Raw genomic sequence first — 6,085 nt, 5'->3', positions numbered from 1 at the left:
GGGTTGGCTCAGTCCTTAAGTGTCTGCCTTTGGCTCAAGTCATGATCCCAGAGTCCAGGGATTGATTCCCAGATCAGGCTCCCTGCTCAGCGGGAAGCCTGCTTCTCCCTCTCCTAATCCCCCTGCTTGTGTTCCCTCTCTCGCTTTGTCTCCCTCTGTCAAATAAATAAAATCTTAAAAAAAAAAAAAAAGAAAGAAAGAAATATTGTCTCTCTGGACAGAATTGATAAACTCAGACATATTTTCTTTCTTTCTTTTTTTTTTTAAATTCTATTTATTTATTTAAGAGAGAGAGCATGGGAGGAGGGGCAGAGGGAGAAGGAGAAGCAGACTCCCCCTGAGCGCGGAACTAGATGTGGGGCTCAATCCCAAGACCCTGAGATCATGACCTGAGCCAGAGGCAGACGCTTAACCAACTGAGCCACCCAGGCGCCCCAACTCGGACGTATTTTCATCCGTTGACTGTTCTTGTTCTAGACTGCAGACTCCTCTCTTTTTAGTTATGACTTTATATTGGATGGGTCACAATGAACTTTACAGATTACAGTTAATTACAGTTTTCGTTCCCTGGAGGAAATTTAGAAAACACCACAAATGCATACCCGGCACATTTCGTAACCATCTCCAAGGGAGATTTTAAAAAAGTTTTTTATTATGGCAACTCTCAAACACATAAACCTAGAGGGAATTCCCAGATCCCCATAATCCAGCTTCATCATTTTATCAAGGTCTTGCTGCCTTTTTTTTTTTTTTCATTTATCCTACTCTCTCCCTAACACACATGGTTTTCCTCCTTAGCATTCCACCCCCCTTTCTTAAAGGAATATCTAAGGCCAACATGGGGCTCATACACATCACAGAAGTCAAGAGTCACAGGTTCTACCAGCTGAGCCAGACAGACAGTCCTCGTCCAGAGTATTTTAAAACAAATCTCACAATCTTACCTCTAAATTCAGGTGCCATACCCTGTTTGAAATTTACTCTGTGGACTGAATACAGATGTCCTAATGTTCAACTGTGGTAATGCCTCCCCTGCCCACCACACTGGGTCAGTGTGAGGTCAAAATAAGATGCTGGATGTGAAAGCATGTGGTTCTGGAAGTTGGCTGCATATCCCATTCTCTGGGGAGAGATTTTCAAAACCAAATCCCTGGGCCCTACCCCAGGCTTATGAATCAGGTGTTTGCGCATGGGAGCCAGGCGTCTGTGGGCCCCAAGCCCTCCAGACTATTCAACTGTGGCTCGGTGGGAGGCCAGAATCTGTAAGTTGCCACTTACAACTAGTTAGTGTTAGAGCTCCCGTCCCCTTCTGTGCTCTAGGGTCTGTTTGGAGAACTGGGGGCACAGGGGAGTTGCGGGGTGGGGAGTGTGCTGGGAAGGAATGGGGCAGGGGCTGGGGTGGGGCTGGTTTAGCTGCCACTCTGAGGCTGGTGATGGACTAATCCCAAGTCCTAACCCAGACCTCTGAGGAGGGACAAATGGTCTACCTGGCTTTAGCAGGGCTGATGTTAGGCCCTGCTTTGGGGTGGTTTTAAATGGAATGGCAAGGTTTAGTAGAGAAGAGCAGAAGAGAGAGGAAAGGATGGGGCCAAGAGGCTGACCTGGAGCCTCTGGCATGGGGTGGGGTACAGGCATCAGGCTTCAAGGTGCTCCTAGGTGGAGGCACCTGCTTGGCTTTGAAGATAAGAACCAGAGGAATCATTCGGAACTGCTGGAATGCACAACTCACATTGTCTATCCATCCTCCCACCCTGGGGGTGTATAGCCATAGATCATGGAAGATGATTCTCTGGAGAAAAGAGAATATTGCAGCTGAAAGAGGGTGGGTCAAGACCTGACCCAACCATTCACAAGATGCTTCTACGTGTGTAGGGTGGTGTGGGAGGAGGACATGGCTCCTTTTTCTCTTTCCTTGAACACCCTCAAGACCTAACTCTGTCGAACTTTATATGAACCCTGTACTTCTAGAAAGCAGCTACAGTCAAGAAATCCCCTCACCATTTTGTGTCCCCTCTCATCCCATTTTGAGTTCAGAGAAATGGCTAACTTCAAAGGACTATCCTGCTGTAGAATATTCTGAGATAAGACCCACTTTTGCCCTTCCTCAGTGACTCAGATAAAACCATCTCCATCCTTCTTCATGATGACTCCCTTGTTTACCTGTCTATGTAACTAACACCTGGCCCCCTTCCTTTTCTTTTTTCTTCTCTTTTTTAAATTTAAGATTTTATTTATTTATTTGAGAAAGAGAGAGACAACATGGGAGAGGGGCAGAGGGAGAGAGAGTAGCAGGCTCCCTGCTAAGCAGGAAGGCCCACGTGAGGCTGGATCCTAGGACTCTGAGATCATGACTTGAGCTGAAGGCAGATGCTTAACCAACTGAGCCACCGTGGTGCCCCCCTACTTCCTTCTCTTTGATGCGTTCCTCACTAATGAGCATTCTCCCTGTTGCAATAATCTAAACAAAATCATCTGCTTTATTGTCCTGTGTATTTTGTCTGTCACACCTTCTCCTTTATTCCCCTTTTCTTCATCCCAGTGAATTTTACAATGAGGTCTGCTAAGATACTCTATCCAAAATCCAGTAACACAGGTCACACAGCAAACTGAATGTATTTAATGTCTCTGAACTGTGTACTTAAAAATTGTTAAAAAGGGGGCACCTGGGTGGCTCAGTGGGTTAAGGCCTCTGCCTTCGGCTCAGGTCATGGTCTCAGGGTCCTGGGATGGAGCCCCGCATTGGGCTCTCTGCTCGGCAGGGAACCTGCTTCCTCCTCTCTCTCTCTGCCTGCCTCTCTGACTACTTGTGGTCTCTATCAAATAAATAAGCAAAATCCTTTAAAAAAATGATTAAAAAGGTAAGTTTGGGGCGCCTGGATGACTCAGTGTGTTAAGCCTCTGCCTTCGGCTTGGGTCGTGATCTCAGGGTCCTGGGATCGAGTCCCACGGCAGGCTCTCTGCTCAGCGGGGAGCCTGCTTCCTCCTCTCTCTCTCTGCCTGCCTCTCTGCCTACTCGTGATCTCTCTGTCAAATAAATAAATAAAATCTTTAAAAAAAAAAAGGTAAGTTTGATTTTATGTATATCATACCACAATGAAAAAATTCCAGCTGACAGAGAAACATAATGGAGATAATTTTATTCAAAACAATTGGAACTCCTACTATGTGCTGGGTGATGGGTTAGGGAATGGGGAAGTGGGTGAGGCCTGGGATAGGGAATGAGTAAGATCTGCTTCCTGTGGTCCAGGAGCTTCCAACCTTGCCAGGGAGACAAACACATAATCAGTTAATTGAGCTACATAATTCAGGTTGACACACATTGTAATAGACATGCATACAGCTGATTTGAGTCAGGTTGAAGGGCATTGAATGCTTAACTAAGACGTTTGGATTTTACCCTATGGTAATTGGGATCCACGAATGGTTTTAAAGCTAGGGTATGATGTGAATAGATTCATTGCAATTTCTTTTTTTTTTTTTTTTTCATTTATTTGACAGAGAGAAATCACAACTAGGCAGAGAGGCAGGCAGAGAGAGAGGAGGAAGCAGGCTCCCCGCGGCGCAGAGAGCCCGATGTGGGGCTCGATCCCAGGACCCTGGGATCATGACCCGAGCCGAAGGCAGAGGCTTTAACCCACTGAGCCACCCAGGTGCCCCTCATTGCAATTTCTTATGTCATATCACTAAACATCAACTTTGTGCGGAGTGTGTAAGTTGATAGGTGGTTGTGACGATTAATTAGTAAATAAATTAATTAATTTAAACTGTATATTTTTTGGATTTTATTTATTTGTTTGACAGAGACACAGCTTGAGAGGGAGAACAAGCAGGGGGAGCGGGAGAGGGAGAGGGAGAAGCAGGCTTCCCGCTGAGCAGGGAGCCCGATGTGAGGCTTGATCCCAGGATAGAGCCCAATGTGGGGCTTGATCCCAGGATCCTGGGATCATGACCCGAGCTGAAGGCAGACACTTAAGGACTGAGCCACCCAGGCACCCCAAACTGTATTTTTAAGTAACAATCTCTACATCCAGTGTGAGGGGTGGAACTCAGAACCCTGAGGATCAAGAGCCAGGCAGATGCTTAACCTCTGTCTGAGCCAGGTGCCCGGATGGTTGTGACAGTTTTCGTTTCCTAGTTATTTATTTATTTATTATTAAGATTTTAATTTATTTATTTGACAGCAAGAGTGGGAGCACCACCAGGGGGAGTGTGAGAGGGAGAAGCAGGCTTCACGCAGAGCAGGGAGTCAGATTCGGGACCTGATCCCAGGATTCTGGGATCATGACTTGAGCCTAAGGCAGACGCTTAGTGACTGAGCCACCCAGGCCCTCCTATTTATTTATTTTAAAAATTTTATTTATTTACTTGAGAGAGAGAGAGAGGAAGCAAGAGAGTGCATGAGGTGGGCAGGAAGAAACAGACTCCCCACTGAGCAGGCAGCCCAAAGGGACTCCATCCCAGGACTCCAGCATCATGACCCCAGCCAAAGGCAGAGACACTCAATTGACTGAGCCAGTCAGGTGTCCCGACAGTTTTCATTTTAAAATGTTGATGACTCATAAAACAGACTTACATTCATGTTTTTCTTATTAAATATATTTATGTTCAGAAAAGAGAGAATTAAGCTTGGTTAAGTCTGTTGGGAAGACAGACACAGATCTGGCAAGTGCTCTATAAGAAATATGCTTGGGCAACATTGAGAGCTCAGAGTGGGGCAACTGCTGCTGCCTGAGGAGGTCAGAGAAGGCTTCCAGGAGGAGGTGGCCTGGGGAAGAGGAAAAGTTGGAGCGGATAGATGAAAAAAGGAAGCAGTGGGCAATAAAGGCAGAGAATGACAGAGCCAAGTGGCAGGAGGCTTTGTTTGCCAAGTTGAGGGGCTTGAATATCTTCCCCGCAGGTGATGGCAACCATCAAGGACCCGGTGAACACTAATAATGGTGACGGTACAGGGCTTGCTCCGTGCCAGCGGCCGTTTAAGAGCTTTACCAGTGTCAACTCGTTTACCCCTGACATTCAGGAAATGGCATGGTTAGACCGTTGGGTGGCCGTGGGGATGATGGTGAGCAGAGTAACATCTGGGTGGCCGTGGGGATGATGGTGAGCAGAGTAACATCTGGGTGGCCGTGGGGATGATGGTGAGCAGAGTAACATCTGGGACACGTGTTGTGGTTTGGGAGAAAGACAAAGCAAGGGATGGAAAGGATGTGATGGCGTTGAGAAGTGATTAGGAATAACATCATCTGGACTTATTTATTGATTGGGTGATGGAACTGGTGAGGAAAAAGTGGGAAGCTGGGATGACTCTTAACTCTTCCGGTTTCATACTCTTTTGTGTATATTACTGTACCACCCAGGTAAAGGATTGATAACCCTGTTCCATTTTTTAGAAAAGTCACTGCAATCGTTCAGCAGTTCTACTCCCTTACGGGTTATTTAGAAGTGAGTCGTTTAATTTCCAAATATTTGGGGATTTCTCAGAAATTTTTCAGTTGCCAATTTCTAGTCTAATTCCGTCATGATAGGAGAACGTCTTTTGTGTGCTTTCACTTCCTTTGAATTTGTGGAGGTGGTTTTTTGGTTTGTCTTACCCGGGCTATCTTGGCAAATCTTTCTTTTGCACTTGAAGAGAATGTGTCTTCTGCTGTTGGCGTGTGGAGTTTCTATAAATGTCATCAGGTCAAATTCTTTGTTCTGTTCAAGTCTTTTAGAAATTTGGTAATTTTCCTGAAAATTGTCCAGCTACAGTAATTGTGGACTATTTCTCCGTTCAGTTCTACATCCGATGGATAGCTCTCCACAGACAGGAGGGTACTATAGGAGAGAGGATAGAACATTTGCGTGAAACTGGGAGAAATATTTTTTATCTCTTTAAATTTACTCTAGAACGCAGAGACAAAATGGAAATCACTACGTCTCCCAGCAGGCCTAGTGGAGCTCAGGACAAATGCAAATAAGGGAGGCCGGGCATTAGGCCACGCCCTTTTCCCGGGTTGGCAAGGCAACTGATACCCAAGCCAGCCAATCGGTGAGATGCTCACCTGCGGGGGCGGGGGCTCGAGGAGAACCAATGGGACCCGGGGCAGAT

The sequence above is a fragment of the Meles meles genome, chromosome 16 (assembly GCF_922984935.1).
Source record: "Meles meles chromosome 16, mMelMel3.1 paternal haplotype, whole genome shotgun sequence".
Classification (NCBI taxonomy): domain Eukaryota; kingdom Metazoa; phylum Chordata; class Mammalia; order Carnivora; family Mustelidae; genus Meles; species Meles meles.
The sequence above is the reverse complement of the archived record's forward strand: the minus strand, read 5'-3'. Positions refer to the sequence as shown.